Source organism: Pseudorca crassidens, chromosome 18 (assembly GCF_039906515.1).
Source record: "Pseudorca crassidens isolate mPseCra1 chromosome 18, mPseCra1.hap1, whole genome shotgun sequence".
Classification (NCBI taxonomy): Eukaryota; Metazoa; Chordata; class Mammalia; order Artiodactyla; family Delphinidae; genus Pseudorca; species Pseudorca crassidens.
Genome location: NC_090313.1, coordinates 48,667,577 through 48,688,909, shown reverse-complemented (window position 1 = coordinate 48,688,909; position 21,333 = coordinate 48,667,577). Strand labels below are relative to the sequence as shown.

General features: G+C 36.3%; 1 long non-coding RNA gene across 5 annotated transcripts in view; it reads right to left on the bottom strand.

Annotated features, from left to right (window-relative positions):
* Positions 1-21,333, bottom strand: part of LOC137210971 (uncharacterized) — a 128,604-nt gene that overhangs the window by 36,020 nt on the left and 71,251 nt on the right. The window contains exon 4 of one of the 5 annotated variants that reach the window (XR_010936827.1): positions 4,702-4,909. The exons of the other annotated variants lie outside the window; for them this stretch is intronic. This is a non-coding gene — a long non-coding RNA (uncharacterized lncRNA). The remainder of the gene's footprint in view (positions 1-4,701; positions 4,910-21,333) is intronic. 5 annotated transcript variants of the gene reach the window in all.

Below are 21,333 nucleotides of genomic sequence, written 5' to 3'. Positions count from 1 at the left end.
CAAGGGAATCCCCATAAGGTTAACAGCTGATCTTTCAGCAGAAACTCTGCAAGCCAGAAGTGAGTGGCAGGATATATTTAAAGTGATGAAGGAGAAAAACCTGCAACCAAGATTACTCTACCCAGCAAGGATCTCATTCAGATTTGATGGAGAAATTAAAACCTTTACAGACAAGCAAAAGCTGAGAGAGTTCAGCACCACCAAACCAGCTCTACAACAAATGCTAAAGGATCTTCTCTAGGCAAGAAACACAAGAGAAGGAAAAGACCTATAATAACGAACCCAAAACAATTAAGAAAATGGGAATGGGAACATACATATCGATAATTACCTTAAATGTAAATGGACTAAATGCTCCCACCAAAAGACACAGATTGGCTGAATGGATACAAAAACAAGACCCATATATATGCTGTCTACAAGAGACCCACTTCAGACCTAGAGACACATACAGACTGAAAGTAAGGGGATGGAAAAAGATATTCCATGCAAAAGGAAACCAAAGAAAGCTGGAGTAGCAATTCTCATATCAGACAAAATAGACTTTAAAATAATGACTATTAGAAGAGACAAAGAAGGACACTACATAATGATCAAGGGATTGATCCAAGAAGAAGATATAACAATTATAAATATTTATGCCCCCAACATAGGAGTACCTCAATACATAAGGCAAATACTAACAGCCATAAAAGGGGAAATTGACAGTAACGCATTCATATTAGGGGACTTTAACACCCCACTTGCACCAATGGACAGATCATCCAAAATGAAAATAAAGAAGGAAACACAAGCTTTAAATGATACATTAAACGAGATGGACTTAATTGATATTTATAGGACACTCCATCCAAAAACAACAGAATACACATTTTTCTCAAGTGCTCATGGAACATTCTCCAGGATAGATCATATCTTGGGTCACAAATCAAGCCTTGGTAAATTTAAGAAAATTGAAATTGTTTCAAGTACCTTTTCCGACCACAACACCATGAGACTAGATATCAATTACAGGAAAAGATCTGTAAAAAATACAAACACATGGAAGCTAAACAATACACTACTTAATAACGAAGTGATCACTGAAGAAATCAAAGAGGAAATTAAAAAAATACCTAGAAACAAATGACAATGGAGACACAACAACCCAAAACCTGTGGGATGCAGCAAAAGCAGTTCTAAGAGGGAAGTTTATAGCAATACAAGCCCACGTTAAGAAGCAGGAAACATCTCGAATAAACAACCTAACCTTGCACCTCAAGCAATTAGAGAAAGAAGAACCAAAAAAAAACCCAACGTTAGCAGAAGGAAAGAAATCATAAAAATCAGATCAGAAATAAATGAAAAAGAAATGAAGGAAACAATAGAAAAGATCAGTAAAACTAAGAGCTGGTTCTTTGAGAAGATAAACAAAATAGATAAACCATTAGCCAGACTCATCAAGAAAAAAAAGGAAGAAGACTCAAATCATTAGAATTAGAAATGAGAAAGGAGAACAACTGAAACTGCAGAAATACAAAAGATCATGAGAGATTACTACAAGCAACTCTAAGCCAATAAAATGGAAAACCTGGAAGAAATGGACAAATTCTTAGAAATGCACAAGCTGCCAAGACTGAACCAGGAAGAAATAGAAAATATGAACAGACCAATCACAAGCACTGAAATTGAAACTGTGATTAAAAATCTTCCAACAAACAAAAGCCCAGGACCAGATGGCTTCACAGGCGAATTCTATCAAACATTTAGAGAAGAACTAAGAACTATCCTTCTCAAACTCTTCCAAAATACAGCAGAGGGAGGAACACTCCCAAATTCCTTCTACAAGGCCACCATCACCTTGATACCAAAACCAGACAAAGATGTCACAAAGAAAGAAAACTACAGGCCAATATCACTGATGAACATAGATGCAAAAATCCTCAACAAAATACTAGCAAACAGAAGCCAACAGCACAGTAAAAGGATCATACACCATGATCAAGTGGGGTTTATTCCAGGAATGCAAGGATTCTTCAATATACGCAAATCTATCAGTGTGATACACCATATTAACAAATTGAAGGAGAAAAAACATATGATCATCTCAATAGATGCAGAGAAAGCTTTTGACAAAATTCAACACCAATTTACGATAAAATCCCTGCAGAAAGTAGGCATAGAGGGAACTTTCCTCAAATAATACAGGCCATATATGACAAGCCCACAGCCCACATCATCCTCAATGGTGAAAAACTGAAAGATCAGGAACAAGACAAGGTTGCCAACTCTCTCCACTCTTATTTGACATAGTTTTGGAAGTTTTAGCCACAGCAATCAGAGAAGAAAAGGAAATAAAAGAAATCCAAATCAGAAAAGAGGAAGTAAAGCTGTCACTGTTTGCAGATGACATGATACTATACATAGAGAATCCTAAAGATGCTACCAGAAAACTACTAGAGCTAATCAATGAATTTGGTAAAGTGGCAGGATACAAAATTAATGCACAGAAATCTCTGGCATTCCTATATACTAATGATGAAAAATCTGAAAGTGAAATCAAGAAAACTTTACCATTGCAACAAAAAGAATAAAATATCTAGGAATAAACCTACCTAAGGAGACAAAAGACCTGTATGCAGAAAATTATAAGACACTGATGAAAGAAATTAAAGATGATACAAATAGATGGAGAGATATACCATGTTCTTGGATTGGAAGAATCAACATTGTGAAAACGACTCTACTACCCAAAGCAATCTATAGATTCAATGCAATCCCTATCAAACCACCACTGGCATTTTTCACAGAACTAGAACAAAAATTTTTGCAATTTGTATGGAAACACAAAAGACCCCAAATAGCCAAAGCAATCTTGAGAATGAAAAAAGGAACTGGAGGAATCAGGCTCCCTGACTTCAGCCTATACTACAAAGCTACAGTTATCAAGACGGTATGGTACTGGCACAAAAACAGAAAGATAGATCAATGGAACAGGATAGAAAGCCCAGAGATAAACCCACGCACATATGGACACCTTATCTTTGATAAAGGTGGCAGGAATGTACAGTGGAGAAAGGACAGCCTCTTCAATAAGTGGTGCTGGGAAAACTGGACAGGTACATGTAAAAGTATGAGATTAGATCACTCACTAACACCATACACAAAAATAAGCTCAAAATGGATTAAAGACCTAAATGTAAGGCCAGAAACTATCAAACTCTTAGAGGAAAACATAGGCAGAACACTCTATGACATAAATCACAGCAAGATCCTTTCTGACCCACCTCCTAGAGTAATGGAAATAAAAACAAAAATAAACAAATGGGACCTAATGAAACTTCAAAGCTTTTGCACAGCAAAGGAAACCATAAACAAGACCAAAAGACAACCCTCAGAATGGGAGAAAATATTTGCAAATGAAGCAACCGACAAAGGATTAATCTCCAAAATTTACAAGCAGCTTATGCAGCTCAATAACAAAAAAAACAAACAACCCAATCCAAAAATGGGCAGGAGACCTAAATAGACATTTCTCCAAAGAAGATATACAGACTGCCAACAAACACATGAAAGAATGCTCAACATCATTAATCATTAGAGAAATGCAAATCAAAACTACAATGAGATATCATCTCACACTGGTCAGAATGGCCATCATCAAAAAATCTAGAAACAATAAATGCTGGAGAGGGTGTGGAGAAAAGGGAACACTCTTGCACTGCTGGTGGGAATGTGAATTGGTTCAGCCACTGTGGAGAACAGTATGGAGGTTCCTTAAAAAACTACAAATAGAATTACCATATGACCCAGCAATCCCACTACTGGGCATATACCCTGAGAAAACCAAAATTCAAAAAGAGTCATGTACCAAAATGTTCATTGCAGCTCTATTTACAATAGCCTGGAGATGGAAACAACTGAAGTGTCCATCATCAGATGAATGGATAAAGAAGATGTGGCACATATATACAATGGAATATTACTCAGCCATAAAAAGAAACGAAATTTAGCTATTTGTAATGAGGTGGATAGACCTAGAGTCTGTCATACAAAGTGAAGTAAGTCAGAAAGAGAAAGACAAATACCGTATGCTAACACATATATATGGAATTTAAGGGGGAAAAAATGTCATGAAGAACATAGGGGAAAGACAGGAATAAAGACACAAACTTACTCGAGAACAGACTTGAGGATATGGGGAGGGGGGAGGGGGGGCTGTGACAGGGCGAGAGAGAGTCATGGACATATATACACTAACAAACGTAAGATAGATAGCTAGTGGGAAGCAGCCGCATGGCACCGGGTAATCGGCTCAGTGCTTTGTGACCGCCTGGAGGGGTGGGATAGGGAGGGTGGGAGGGAGGGAGATGCGAGAGGGAAGAGATATGGGAACATATGTATATGTATAACTGATTCACTTTGTTATAAAGCAGAAACTAACACACCATTGTAAAGCAATTATACCCCAATAAAGATGTTAAAAAAAAAAAAAAAAAGAAATAATACCACGTCTCCACAATCACCTCCAGAGGATAAAAATGGGCTAAATGCTCTCTAACTCATTCTATGAGGCCAGTATTACTTTAATACAAAATGAGATAAAAAACATTACAAGAAAAGAAAATTATAGACCAATATTTCTTATGAACATAGATAAATCCTCAAGGAAATATAAGCAAATCAAATCAAAGAAATTGATATATAAAAAGAATTATATACCATGACCAGGTGGGATTTATTCCAGGTATGCCAGGCTGGTTCAACATTTAAAAATCAGTCAATGTAGGGCTTCCCTGGTGGCGCAGTGGTTGGGAGTCCGCCTGCCGATGCAGGGGACACAGGTTCGTGCCCCGGTCTGGGAAGATCCCGCATGCCGCGGAGCGGCTGGGCCCGTGGGCCATGGCCGCTGGGCCTGCGCGTCCGGAACCTGTGCTCCGCAACAGGAGAGGCCGCAGCAGTGAGAGGCCCGCGTACCGCAAAAAGAAAAAAAAAAAAAAAAAAAAAAAAAAATCAGTCAATGTAATCTTCATATCAATAAAATAAAGAAGAAAAATCATATGATCATATGAATTAATGCCAGCAAAAACACTTGACAAAACCCAACACCCGTTCATGATAAAAATATTCAGCAAACTATAAACAGGGGAAAATGTCCTCAACTTGATAAAGACCATCTACAAAACCTATATAGCTAACATAATACTTAATGGTGAGAAACAGGATAATTTTCTCCTAAGATTGGGAACAAGGCAAGGATGTCCTCTCTCTCTTCTATTATATCTCATGATGGTTTTAATATGCATTTCTCTAAAGGTTAGTATTGTTAAACATATTTTCATGTGTTTATTTGCCATTTATATGTCTTCTTGGATGAAGTGTTCTGTTCTTTCACCCACTTTCTAATCAGATTTTTTGGTTTTTTACTCTTGAGTTTAGAGAGTTTCATGTATATTCTTAAAGTAATTATTTACCAAATATATTATTTGAAAATATTTTCTCCCATTTGGTGGCTTGCCTTTTCATTGTCTTAACAGGGTCATTCACAGAGCAAAGGTTTTTAATTTTGAGGAAGTCCAATTTATCAATTTTTTTATGGATTATGCCTTTGATATCATGCCTAAGAATTTGTCAACTAACACGAAGTCATAAAGATTTTCTACTATATTGTCTTCTAAAAGTTTTGTAGTTTTTTCTCTTACACTTAGGTCATAATCATCCATTTTGAGTTCAGTTTTCCATAATATGTGAGGATAGGCCAAGTGTTATTCTTTTGGCTATTGACATCCAATTATTCCAACACCATTCCTTAAAAAGACTGTCTTTCCTCCATTGAATTACTTTGCAACTTTGTCAAAAACTGTAACTTCAGTTTAACATATAGAATCTTAATAAGTGTTCAATTTAAAATACAGGTCCAAAGCAAGTATGTGGCATATTGGAATATTCAAGAGAACTTTGGTTTGTTACATTTAAAAGAATATTTTCAGGGGGAGGGAAATTATATTTTTCTTACTTTTTTTCCTTTTCTTTTTTCCTTTTGTTCAGTTTTAGTGAGATACGTCATGTCCTATTAACAAACAGGAATTGTAAACATTTAAGGTGTACAACTTGATGATTTGATAGGTCCTCGAAAGTTTTGTTAATCAGTTAATTGACTAAAGGGAAATTAATCATATTAAATGTATAAATTCAGTTTAAAATGTTAAAAAGTGATTAACTAAATGTGTAAATGATACCAAATACTATTAAAGTCCCCTCAAAGTGATTGCTAAAATTTTCTAGACATATCAATAGAATATTCACAAAAGTTGTAATTACCTACTTAAAGATGAAGTTATGTCATTTGAATTTATAAGTTTGGTAAACTGAATTTTAAAAACAAAAGTAACATCTATTAGAACATCTAATATTAAAAAAAATTATGGCAGTACCAAATTCTCGAGATGATGCAGAGAAACTGAATTCTTCATATATTGCTATTGGGAATGTAAAATAATACAACCACTCTGGAGAAGAGCTTGGCAGTCACTTAAAAACTAAATATGCATTTACCATATGATGCAGCAATTCTACCCTTGCATGTTTATCCAAAAGAAATGAAAACTTGGGTTCATGTAAAAACTTGAATACAAATGCTCATAGCATGTTTATCTGTAGTAGCGAAAAACTGGAAACAATCCAAATGTCCTTCAACCGATGACTGGTTAAACAAGTTGTGATACATCCATACCATGGAATACTACCTAACATCAAAAAAGGAATGAACTATTGATAGATGCAACAACTTGGATGAATCTCAAGGGAATTTTGCTGAGTTTTAAAAAAAGCCAACCATAAAAGATTACATGTAGCAAACTTTCATTCATATAACATTATGGAAATGACAAAATTATAGAGATGTAGAACAGATTAGTAGTTGCCAAGAGTTAGGGACTGGGAGCATGAGTAGACAGGGAGACAATATAGGTGGCAGCATGGAGAATCCTTACAGTCTTGGAACTGTCTATATCTTGAAGTGGTGGCAGTCACACAAATCAACACATGTGATACGACTGCATGGAACTATATACACACACATGCCAATGAGTGCATGTAAAACGTGAAATTTGAGATCAAAAGATTGTATCAATATCAACATCCTGTTGTCTTGTTCAATTCTAGATTTACAAGATGTTAAGACTGACAGAAACTGGGTGAAGTATACCCAGAATTTCTCTGTATTATTCCTTAGAAGTGCATGTGAATATACAATTAAAGTTTTAAAAATATAATTAAAAAGAAAAGTAAATCTCTGAATAGTCCCTTCTGTATACACACAAACACACATACACACAAAATCCCTTATGGGCATCAAAAGAAAAAAAAAAAAAACCGTACACTAGCATAAAAACTACAGAAATTATTTAGAACAATGGATGAAAATATATTATTCATGGGCTTCCCTGGTGGCGCAGTGGTTGAGAGTCCGCCTGCCACAACAGTGAGAGACCCACGTACCGCAAAAAAAAAAAAAAAAAAAAAAAAAAAAAAGAGAGAGAGCTGGTTCCAAAAGGGGTTCTAATTCATGAATAAGGCATAAGGAAAATTGTGTCAAATTCTAGAAGAAAGCAGCATTACCTTATTTTTTTTTGTCATTGAAGTGCATAGGAGATTCTTTTCAAATAGTTCTATGAGTATTTTAATAAAAATTTGGTAAGAGATTTCTAAGACATCTTCTCTAGCATTCTCATACATCAGAAGCTGTTACTTAAAAATAGAGAAAAACTAACTTTTGCATCATTATATTTAACATCAGCATTCACTCATCAGTTTATTGCAACATTTGCTTATATAATGAATAGTCCCTGAGCCTCTACCATATCACGCACTTTGTAAGAACTGGGAACACAAGAGTGAGCAAAACCAGATGAAACCCTGCTCATGTAGAGCTTGCCTTCTGTAGGAGGAGGAGGGGGATTGAGAATAAACAAGTAAACACATATATATGCAATATTTCATTTGATCACAAGTGCTAAGAAGAAAAGTAAATCAGGAAAAAGGGATGGAATGGGGAACAATAAAGGGTGGAAAGACAGGGCGGGGTTATTTGAGATAGGTTGGTCAGAGAAGTGATGTTTTCTGTGTTAAAATTCTCATACTTAAATAAAGTGAGGAAGTTAGCCATGAAGATATCTGAAGGAAGAGTATCAGGCATTACAGCAATAGTAGTAACAGTGACAGCAGTAGCGGATATAATCTATTAAATGAATAATATATATATATATTTTTCTTTTCTTTTCTTTTCTTTTTTTTTTTTGCGGTACGCGGGCCTCTTACCATTGTGGCTTCTCCCGTTGCGGAGCACAGGCTCTGGACGCGCAGGCTCAGTGGCCATGGCTCACGGGCCCAGCCGCTCTGCGGCATGTGGGATCTTCCTGGACCAGGGCACGAACCCGTGTCCCCTGAATTGGCAGGCGGACTCTCAACCACTGCACCACCAGGGAAGCCCAGGTCCTTTAATTTTAACAAACTGTCTCAAACTCATAAATAGCACAGAGAAGCCTGATAGGTCCTAAATGGTCACTTCAATTTATTTTAGTCATTAAAAATAAACTTCTAAGTAATGAAAACAAGAAAAGATAACTCAATCAGGAATTGAAACTTCAAGATCTTCTGGAGCCCCTACTACTTTTATGCCTTGGTCAGTGTACTTCCTGAGCTTCTGTTCCTTCATCTGAAATTGGAATAATAAATAATAGCTGTTTTACTTCTTCAACAGGATGGTATCATAAGCAGATAATTTGTTTACTACAAATATTATAGCAACATAAGCTAGCCTTATTATAACAATTGGATATTTCCTAAATAGAAACATTCCAATGTATTCTGTTTTCTTCTTAATATGTGTGAATTGCTTTGCTCTTGGAAATGGGTGGAATGATCAGTAGTGAAATAATCAGAAGTGAAAACCAAAGTCAAAATTTACTGTTACAACTGACTCATTCAGGCTTATCAGAATATCCACCAAGCATTAAAAAACAAAACAAAACAAATTACCTGTTAACATTTGAAAAAAAAAAAAAGACAACTTGTGAGAGTTTTTCTTTTTTAACCAAAATTAGCAAACATGAGACGTAAGTTATCTGAAAACAAAAGCACCTCAAAGCTTTTCTTTTAATGAGCATAAAAGACATTGCTGGGGTTAGATACTTCAAAAACTATTGAAATGAGTTTAGTGTTAAAAGAAGTTTTTCTTTGAAGATTACTGCTTTTATTCAGATTCAGATGAAATTGTTTATTTTAGTTAGACAATGAATTTCTTCCTTAAGAGTAATTTCCCTGTGAAGTAATTTTTATCTGTGGCAATTTATACCTAATGTTAGAACAGAATGATAACAGAGGCAATTTGTTCTAAGTTTTCCTGGCGTGGTTCCCTCAAGCTGGGAGTCCTTGAATGCCCAATAAAGTGCTAGGGTAACTGAGGGCAGAAGAAGTAAAAGCTTGACCCCTGCTGCCTGCATCTCCATCCCTTTTCCATTTCCCTATCTCCCTCCTTCCCCATCTACTCCCTAATAGCGCTGCTCTAGGTACAGATATGAGCATTGCAGTAAGTGTTAAGGTGTGTAATTCTTCCTTAAGGATGAACCTCCATTCTGAGGGGTCTTCAATTCATTGGAGAGCAAATGTTTCTGGGCAAAGTGGCCTCTGGAGCTCCTTGCCTGTTAAAATCTCACTCCCCCACACCCCACTGCCCCTTGGCACGTAGACCATTCAGTCAGCAAATAGATTTGCCTTGTTTACAGCGTTCACTCACAAGGCATCAGCCCTGCCTTTCCTGCGTTCTCATCTTGATTTACGCAGACATCTTTGTAAAACAGCATAACAAAACAAAGTAGAATTTTTATTCAGGTAGATTTAAACAAAGCAAATATTGAAAGCTGATAATGGTATACCCCCAAATATTTCCTAACAATATTTCCTAATAATGGGGAAATTATATTATATATAATATGTGTAAATATACATATACACACATACATATACCTATCTTTGGAAGATATATATATCTTCAGATAAAGATTAATAAAATAATTTTGAAATGAGAGTTAAATAACAATAGTATTAGTAATGAAGTATGAGAGTTCAATTGAACATGAAAATGTTTAGAGTGGTTTTGACAGAATTATACAATTTTAGTATTAAAAAGTCATTCAAAATTATCATCACATCTTGCACATGAGGACCCTGAATGATGAAAATCAGAACAAGAGTTGAGGTCTCTTCACTCCTGGCCCATCGCCTGTATGTGTGTGTGTGTGTGTGTGTGTGTGTGTGTGTGTGTATGTGTGTGTATGTGTTTTACACAAGATCACACACCTCTTAGGTTTTATTATAAATCTTATTGGGAAATATTTGTTGAAATTGTCAATCTGAGACCTAACTGGGCCATTGTAACTCCCTTAAGAATCAAGAGAGATGAACAAGAGCAAAGGTGCCTGGTTCCTTCCTCCTGCTTACTGCATCTTCCCCATAGTATAACTGCTGACACCCATCTTGGTCCCTTCACCACCTCAGGAGTCTCAGCTCAGAGTTTTGACAGGAACTAGAGGACCCCATTTTCCCTTCAAGTTGTAGCACTAACTACTCTAGCCACTTAATTACTGGGTGTGCTTCACTGCTTTACTCCCTGTCCCTCAACCACTGTATCCCCTAAGTCTGGCTAAGCATGTAGGCCTTGGCCCCTGTGTTCTGGAATCAGCCAAATAAGTTTCTCCACAGAAAAAACAAACCTCAGCTTCTCATTAGTGGTCCCACTGCCATTCCCATACATAATGCAGCTTCTTAGAGTAACTGGGCCAGGTGCTACCTAAACACCATAATTGTCATCTCACAGGGGCAGGGGACCTCTGTGCTGCTGCCCACATGTTGCTACTCTACCCAGGGATTGAGACACTCCTGGTACTTCAGGCTAGAGATACCCACTAAACAGGAAACTTTGGGTCCTGAGGGAGATTCATCTTTAAACCCTGAGGAGAAGCCCAAGTCTCCAAGGCAATTTGATTTTCCCTCCTGATATGAGAGACATGGCCCAATACAAAACAGAGGCCCTATGAAAGGCCATCACCCTGAGGGAACTTAAATTCTTCAACTCAGAATTCCACCTTACTCTTCTCCCCTCCCCCACCCACCTTCCGCTCAGCCCTGGAGCCCAAGGAATAGTCTAATAAATGAATATTTACAAATCTCTTTGTTCAACTAAGTTCTTCATGTGATAATGGTATAAAATTGGCTTCAGGAATAATAAACAGCCATTTTAAGTAATTTTTTTTTTTCATTTATATGTCAGATGTATTTTGATATCTCTTTTCATTATTTACTTATGTATCCAGAAATTTTGCACAAATAATATAAAATTATACATTGGGAAAACTAAGAGAAATTAAACCTAAAACTATAACCACATTTAATTTGTTACCAGGGGAAATAAAGGAAATCAAGTCGTAGGAATAAAATCCCCAGAATTTAAACTCCAACTCTACCTAAACTTTGCTTGCTCTGTGACCTGGGCAAGCTATTTAACTTAACCGAACCTAGTTGTTGTCAAGTGTAAAGTGGAGATAATAATAGTACCTACTGCATGGAGTTGTTCTGTAAATAATTTGGTGCATGAAAAATACATAGCACACTATCTGGCATGCATGAGCTTGTAGAAAATGTGCACTACATTTCTAAAAAGAGCATGGAGGCGAGTATTTCAATTATAAAGAAAAGGCTGTTAACTAAACAATCCAAATGTCCTTCAGTGCTTGAATGACTTAAAAAGTTGTGGTCCATCATATGGAATACTACTCAGCAATAAAAAAGAATAAACTATTGATAGAAACAACAATGTGACTGATCTCGAAGGAATAATGCTGAGTAAAAAAGCCAATCACATAGTCTTATATACTGTATGATTCCACTTACGTGACATTCTTGAAATGACAAAATAATAAAAATGGAGAAAAGACTAGAGCTTTCCAAAGGATAGGGGAGGACAAGGAAGTAAAGTGATTTTGGCTATAAAAAGATAGCAAAATAGATCCTTGTGATGTGAATATTCTGTATCTTGACTGTGGTGGTGGTCGCACAAATCTACAGATAAGATAAAACTGCAGAGAACTAAATACACACATTGTCACACAAATGAGTGCATGTAAGATTGATGAGATCTGAATAAGTTCTGTAGATTGTATCAATGTCAATTTCCTGGTTGCAATATTGTACCGTAATTATGCAAGACGTTGCCTTTGGGGGAAATTGAGTGAAAAGTCCATGGAGTCTTTGTATTATTTTGTGGAACTGTATGTGAATCTGCAGTTATCTCAAAACAAAAAGTTTACAAAATGAAAAATGCTGGGCTTCCCTGGTGGCGCAGTGGATGAGAGTCCTCCTGCTGATGCAGGGGACACGGGTTCATGCCCCGGTCCGGGAGGATCCCACATGTCGCGGAGCGGCTGGGCCCGTGAGCCGTGGCCGCTGAGCCTGCACATCCGGAGCCTGTGCTCTGCAACGGGAAAGGCCACAACAGTGAGAGGCCCGCATATCACACACACACAAAAAATAATAAAATAAAAATGAAAAATGCTAAAATAATTTTCTGGGGCTCCCCTTTGGTCTTTTGTTATTCAAAAAGGACACCTAAGAAAAATCTCCAAATTAAAAAAAAAAATGGATTGGTAAAAGTTTATTTTAAAGTTATTGAAAATCCTTTAAAAATATAAGCTTAGAAGTGATAGGTAAATAGATGACTTTGTCAACTATATTTTTCTTTTGAAAAGGAAGGAGTAAAATCAGTCATTCATTGACAATTTACTTGCAATACTACATAGATTGAGTTTTGTTAGTTATTGCTGACTTTTCTTATTTTCGGCCACCAAGTCCAAAAATAGCACATCCTAGACTTCTCACATCTATTATATAGGTGTCTAAGATCTGTTCTGCTTGGGAACTTTACACACACACACACACACACACACAAATAAAGGGAAGTCAGCCAGAAGTTAGGAGGAAGTGGGAGCAGGAAACAGATTTTGTTTGTAGATGTCTTTCCTGCCCTTCCCACCTCATTTACTTTTAATGTAATTTCTTCTTTGGCCTTCACTTCCCCAAGTTATTTACCAGTTTCTAAGCCTGGGTGGTGTAAGTCATCGGGGAAGGAAATGCTGACTACTGATGTTTACCTGAGTAGCATCAGCCAGGCTGAAGTAACATGTACCCCTGTCCTGTGAGTATTCTAGAGAGCCTGGCATTTGCCTCAGTGCTGTTTGCTGGACAACTTCTATTCCCTTGCTGCTGTGATGTTCTGCATTATTAAACATTCACCCATTTGTTTACAAGTTTTCCATCTCATCTATGACAACAGCAAAAGATCTCTGTATGTCCCTATCTCCCGCAAGTCCTTTATTCAAGCAGTCATAGACAGGCTGGTGCCATGAAACCCTCAAAGCCTCCACTGCCAACATCTCATTGACAATAACAAACTGTGTACATCACTGTTGAAAAACAGGAGGAAATGTGCTGTTAGTTTAGAAAGAAGAAATCACTGTCCTAACTTTTCAACTTTCAATTCGTGGAATTCAAAATGCCTACTAGAACAGGGTTTTTCAAATTACTTGAATTGAAGAACAACTTGCAGACTGATACATCTGTAAAATTCAATAAAATAAATTATTGGAAAGATGAAAAGGAAAAACATAAAGATATAAAAAAATACAGCCTCAAAATGTTACTACTAAATTAACCTAGAATTATTCTGTCAAATTGCTATAAAAATTCTCTCTCAATTTCTGTATTAATTTCAGTATAAATATTTTATAAGCCAGCACTGGTCCACCAACTACATTTTGAGTAGCACTGAACTAGAGGACATTCTGTCATCTGGTCATCCTTCCTCATTTCCTTAATCCTTTTCAATACTCACATTTAGACCACTCCTCTCCACTTTCTTTCCTCTGCTGCTGCTCTTGGCAAAGATAGACTATTTGAAAAAGCCCTCATATCTGCATGATCCTCCACATGTGCGTATTGTCTCACTTAGTAAAAAAAAAATTGCAGGTCCGGATTTATGAAGCTTGATGTTTGACCTTTACTCTCTCAATGGTTAAAAGGACTCTGTAAGGCAGTAATTATTTCAGGGAAATCAAAGTAAGTCAACCTGTAAGTTGCAGGACCAGACATTGAATCCGAATTTTTTTTCAAAACCTGAATGTTTTCTACAACATATCCATCTTCTACTATCATGTTCTAAGATGATTACTGTGCCTATGTAAATCAATTTGATGTGCATTTTCTAGCATAAAGAGCTCAGTATTTTTTTAGAGTTCCTTCCATTGCTATTTAATTATTCATTTATGTATTTCTTTTCTCCCCCAGAGAAAGCATACTCTCTTCGAAGGCAGAGGTTTTGCCTATTAACTTTTCATATTGTCCACAGCATCTAGCACAAGACATAAATCAACATTCAGTCAATATGAAATAAGGAAACAAGCATTAGTTCTCTTATTGTTAGTTGAAAACATATGCATAATATAATATTTTCAGAGAGAACTGAAATAATATTTCAAAGCAAAAACAATATTTTAAATACAGAAAGAAAAATATGACAACATAATTTTAATTCTCTTTGATGATTAAAAAGGCCTTCCAACATCTTAGAAATCAGTTTTTATTGCCTTGGCAAAATATATGTACCAGAGCAATTACAGTTATTTGCTTTTTCCTTAATTTGGACTATCCTGGTTATTTAACAAAGCATTCTGGGGGACCCTAAAGACAGAGCTGAATTACCCCTGGTTAATAAGGACCCTTAGTCAATAACAAGAATACCCGAGCTGTTAGACCAACCTCAAGAAGCAACTGATGACCCAAGTTGGATAGTTTTACAATGTACACTGCCATCTTGGACTTGCTTCTAAGTTGACAGAATCTCTATATCTGCTTTAAAAGCTTTCTACTTTTTATTTTGCCAAAGCCTCTTTAAATATTGCCTATGCGTACTGAAGCTTTTTCAAACAAATCAGAGCTTTTTATATCTTTAAAGCAGCTGTGAAGACTTTACATTTTCACAAAGGGAATAAAAGATGGAGGCTGTAAAAAGTGGCTTATGGGAGTCTTTGTACTTACAAATAAAATGTCTTAATAAGCTTATTAATATATACAAAATAAGGGGAAATGATAAAAACCACAAAAAATAATTTACTATCTTGACCAGTGTACTTGTATCAATGGATTCTGTCTACTCCTGTGAAGAAAAAAAAATAAAATAATTAACACTAATGCTCTAAAATCTCACACATTAGAAAACGATATACTTATGTTCCTAATTTAGGTTCTAGGCACATTTTAATGGATCGGGTTGATATATAATTATATAATTTCAATTTTTTCTAATATTCTAGGCAAGCTTGAAAGTTACAAATTATAATATATACCAAAGGTAAGTAAGTTTGTAAAATTTATGATGAACCTATTACGTCTTATAAAACCCTCTTCATTCATAGTCTAAGTCCTGAATAATCATAAGGAACATATGTTTTTAAGAAAAGCGTGCTATTTTGCTAGGTATTTAATTGCATGGTAGGTATTTGATCCCTACTCCCAACTTACCAATATTAATATTTATCAGCAAAAATTGACCATTACATTTTATGTTCTTGATGGGTATGAAAAACTCCTCATGACATAATGTATATGTTCAGGAAAAGTAAACATTTAAATCAATAACAAAATATAAGAAAATTCCTTAAAGGGCCCAAACTGTTCATTGACTATATCATGGTTAGATAGATCTTTATCAGTTCTGCATGTTCTACAGCTCTTTCCAGAGATAAATGAAACATTACCTTACTCTATTTCTTCTTATATGAAAGTGTATACCGTATGGCTAAATAGTACTTAATGAATCTCATGAGCATTTATTGAATGAATGAATGAATGAATAGGTGAATGAAGGACTGAGTAAAAGTACAAATACAACTATGCCTAACCAGGACTCAGTAGAGTATTATGTAGCTTTTTTATTTTCTTGATATCTCTTTCTGTATCCAGCATGGTGATTTCCAAACTCCAGGCATTAAATAAGAATTTATTATTTTTATCAAGCCAACATGGTTAACATTCCTTACCCTTCCAAAAAATACCATAAAGAATTTACATTTGTTCATTTTATATTAGTAACGTTCCCCTGCATTCTCTATTTTTCACATCTATTGCCTGCTCAATTGGAAGGATTTTTAATTTCTTCCATAAGCGTTCATAAAGATCACCTCCATTATGCAATAAGTCTATTTTTCCCTCTTCATTTTACATGTTATAGTTTGAAAGGCTGTGTTTAACAAACAACAACAAACAGACAAATCAAAATAGGGCAAGCAAGTGTGTAAGTACAGGATTGAAGCCTAAATCCCTCCAAGGCTGTAACAGAAAATAAAGAACCCAGAAAAGAACATCAACCCTATCACCCCTGGTCTGAACACAGAGGGTAGCACTGAACAGCATGGCTTCTGCTCTTGGACTCCCTGGATCTGAATCCCAGCCTCACCTCTTTCAGCTTTGTTTCAAAGGACAAATAACCTCTCTGTGCTTCAATATTTTCATAAGAACCACGTGGAAAATAATAGCATCTACCCCATAAGCTTATCAAGAGAAACAAGAACATGCCTACAATAAGTAGTCAGTCAACATTCACTATTACTGTCACTACAGGAAATCCATACTCTTTCTGGGAAATAGACATTTTAAAATTACATGTATTTTTCCAGTATAATTTGCCCTAAAGTTGATTTGTGAATTAAGTACTTTTTCCTTTTCTAAAAGTAATGTAGATTATAATTTTGAATTTAATTCTTGTCGTAGCATTATTTTAGGCATGTCTGTGCAGGGTGAGGGTGGAAGGATTATTCCTAATGAAGATCCCTTCCTTGACAAAAAGGAGTCATTTATTTCAGATGGCAAGAAACTGGCATAGACACCCTTTCATTTGCCTTTTGTTCCGTCTTGCCATCCCTCCATCCTCCATTCCCCCTTCATGCAGGCTTTTCCTGTTCTCATGATGTTACTTCAATAAAAAAATGATTAAAATTAATTGTCGCTAAAGTATTAGAGGTATGTGAAACTTCCCATAATGCTTGCATTTTAAAAGAAGGCTTTCTGTAACAGTCATAATTAATATATTGTGTACGCCTCAACTTCAGTGAAATTTCAGTCACTGAGGTATCAACTACAATACAAAGAGGTAATCTGAGAGTATATAGGGGCAAGTACACATTTGACAAAAAGCAAGAGACATGAACCTGAAAATGTTGCCCTGGTAAGTCTAATATCAACAGTAAAATAATAAAACAGGCCCAAAGAGATGAAATTTATCAAAATCTAGAGGATGATGGAATCATGAGCAATAAGCAGCATGGTTTTATAAAGGGCAAATCAGGCCCGACACAGTCAATAGCTCTTTTCAGCAGAATGACAAAATTAGACGATGAAGGGCATCAGGTAAATGTTGCCTCTTTGCACTGTCACAATGCATTTAAAATCATCACTGCGAATTTTAAATTCAACTGTAGATAAAACTGATTCAGCTCTGAATGCTTTCTAAAAAGACCTGAAAAAAATGTAAAATGTCATAGATAATGACAATGGGGGCCATCAGTGGGATGCTGGAGTTAATAAGGTTCATTCACTGCATTTCCCACACTGATGAAAGGGAAAAAATACATCAGAATTGTGCATAACATGCTAAGTGAATAGCAGATTTAATGGAACACAATTAAGAAGATTTTAAAATACAATGGGTAATCTAAAAGGATCCTAAGTGAGATCCAAGTAACAGCTATCTCTAAACTAAAATAAAACAGACTGAGCTAAGAGGAAAGCCCTCAGGACAAAGAATCAAGAAATCCTGAGTTGTGTCTCTTTCTACCTTCTCTAAGTGCAGCTTCCCTGACTCATTTACTGTCTGGCCTTCGTTCCCCAGCCTTGACTTCAGGACTGAATAGGATACAGCAGGAACCTGATCATGCCCACTGGGTACACTGACTCTGACCAGAACTTGATGGGACAAATTTATAGACACTTTCTCACTCAGACACCCCTGTTCTCAGTTAAGAACAAGTGCAGTCTTGGCTCAGAGATGCTCTCCTGGCTCACAGTCTGAACAGAGAAGGAGAGAGACAAGTAATAAATAACTACAGGGCAATGAAATAAGAGTCATAATGCAAATGTGTAGAAAGTTCTAGAGCAACTCAACTCAAATAATGAGACTATCAGAGGGAATTGGGTAAACATTCAAAGAGGCAACATTTGAACTGGGCCTGGAAGGCCAGGCAGAAGAGGGGCAGGGATTGACGTAAAGCCGCATAAAGGCACAGCAGACTTGGGAATTCTCCTCATGGATATAAAGGGAAGGATGACTGTTCAGTCTAGCACAGAACACTGCTTTGAAGAGTAGATAGAATGGCCCACGTGACAGAATTTTGTAAAACATTATATAAATATAAAAATATTTAATTATATTATGAGCAGTTAAAAATTGCTTTGAAATATTACCCAGTAGGAAAAAGGGAGGTGAGGCTTAAGCCCAACACCACCATAAACATGGCAGCATTAGTATCACCCAGCTCTAGCCACCTCTCCGACTGCTTCAAATTCCTGAGTAGGGCAGGGAGAGGCCTCATGCAGAGCGGAGCTGAGTTTTGTTATAGGTACACATCCTCCAAACAGAGCATGACTCACATGTGGGATATGAAACCACCCACAGATTAGCATTGATTTACAGGCAGCAGTTGCCATCATCCTCCTCTGCAGTTATGTTCCCTGTGAAGAGGGGAATCAGTGTTCCCATCATCTAAGCTAAATGCTTGGAATCACCTTTGATGCCTCCTCTCTGTGCTGTGATTTCACAGTAGCTCATCATGTTTCTTTGTCCTCATCTTTTAATTTCCTTTCATGCCGGCACCAGTAAATCTACCATTGTACTTGAACAATTACAAGGTCCCTTACCTGGGGTCTTCTAGCCTCTCTCCCTTCTCCAGTCCATCCTCCACACCAACTTGGCATATAAAAATACTGCTTTTGTCCTGTTGCATTCTTATTCATAATTCATCAACAACTCCCAATTGCTTACATCAGTGATTCTCAAATTTCATCTGCATGAAAATCATGTCTGAAATTTGCTTAAAATTAAGATTACAATATGCTCCTTCTCATTCTGATACAATAGTTCATTTTTTAGTGAACAAAAATTTAGTATTAGGTTTTTAAAAGTTTTTTTAAATTATTATTTTTTTAATTGAAGTATAATTTACTTACAGTATTGTGTTTGTTTCAGGTATATAGCAAAGTTATTCAGACATATATATACTGTATATATATATATTCATGTATGTATTTTTTTATTATTTTCCATTATATGTTATTGCAAGATATTGAATATAGTTCCCTGTGCTATGCAGTAGGTCCTTGTTGTTTATCTATTTTGTATATAGTAGTTTGTATCTGCTAATCCTAAACTCCTAATTTATTCCTCCCTCCCTCTTCCCCTTTGATAACTATGTTTGTTTTCTATGTCTGTGGGTTTGTTTCTGTTTTGTAAATAAGTTCATTTGCATTGTTTTTTTCACATTCCACATATAAGTGATATCATCTGATATTTATTTGTCTTTCTCTGTCTGACTTACCTCACTTAGTATGGTAATTCTAGGTCCATCCTAGTATTAGTTTTATTATTAAGTGCTTTGAGGACATGCTTATAAGAGAGATCAGCTCTTCTTAGGTGCTGGACCTGAACTTTAAATACCTGTTACCAGCTGTCATTTACCGTATTTTAAACATATTCACTTTATTTAGGCATAATTATAAAAAATAGGAATATAATATATAGTTTATCTGTGTTCATAATGCATATCTATCTATCCCTTTATCTATCTAAACTCATAGTACTATATGAATAAATTACTAGCTGAAATATCTTTCTGCTGCCCAAGGGGCTACTAACTGGTCCAAGAATATCTGTTGAAATGGTTCACGGATGTTAAATTCCATATAGTCATGTTCAAAGGAAGCTTGATTCATGGTCCTAGAATCTCACAGTTTAAATAAGTCTCCAAAATTAACTTTTCCTGCCAGGAAGGGAGGACTGTCTTCCTGAAGAGAATTAAGTCGTGAGATAACGATTTCTTTCCCCTTTCCTCACGTGCTGAGGTTGGTAGTGGCAGAACATTTAGCTTATTTCTCCCATCATGATGCTCTATGCATCAGTCCCCAAACTGGAGACTTGTCCATGCTTTCTGTCTGAAGGTGGCAAAGTAATCAAGCAGCAAATATACTCTATGTGGCTGAGAAATTATCAGAAGAAAGAGAGTGAAATAGGAGACCTGTTACATGGGAATAGCTTACATTCCCAGAAATTAGCTCTCAAGTAGTCGTATATCTGACATGGTCAAAAGAATGCCACGTTAAGTACCTGGGACCTATATCAACTTCCCAGGCACAGCTGGAGTGAGAAGGGCCTAAATGCAAGGGTTTTAGGGACTATGCCATCTGTGGAAAAAAGGGAGGAGGCTGTATCTCGGTGAGTTCATCAGACCAGGTACTGAACCACCAAGGTCCCCAGAGAACCACCAAATGAACCTCATGAAAGATCTTGCCTTTGGGGGCCCGCAGTCCAGAAAGAACCAAAGGCCACTTTGGTTAGACAGTTGTACGACAATTACCTAAATGGACTCCCCCTCCTGAGGCTACTAACAGAGACTGGGGCTGAGAGAGGCCTGACACTCTCCTAGGCCATCAGCTTTAACAATTTAAAATCAGCTTCTCCACAGTTTGTGGGATCTCTGCTTTGTCTCCTCGAGAGAAGGCATTGAATTAGAGAGATCATTAATACTATCTAAGTTGACTGACCCAAACTAGAAGTCCTAGAGTGTTACAGGATAAGAGTATCATTTATCAGAAGGGATATATGTATATGTATAATTGATTCACTTTGCTGTACACCTGAAACTAACACAACTTTGTAAATCAACTATGCTCCAATGAAAATTAAAAACAAAAAGAAAGTATGGAAATATAGTCAACTGGCAACTTTAAGTCTGAAACATATACATCTGTTTATGATAGTCTAGTTTTAAAAAAGGATCATAAACATAATATGAAATTAAAATAAGGCAAATATAATTCCAACGTATGTATTGATAACTCTTTTCATTTTTGAATTATCGTAAGTGCAGCATGGTATGAAGAAAAAAGCTTTGGATTGCAACCAAATAATTGAATTCTAGTGTCGACCAAAATATTTTTAAAAAACAAGGTGAGTGATGTAACCATTATGAGCCATAG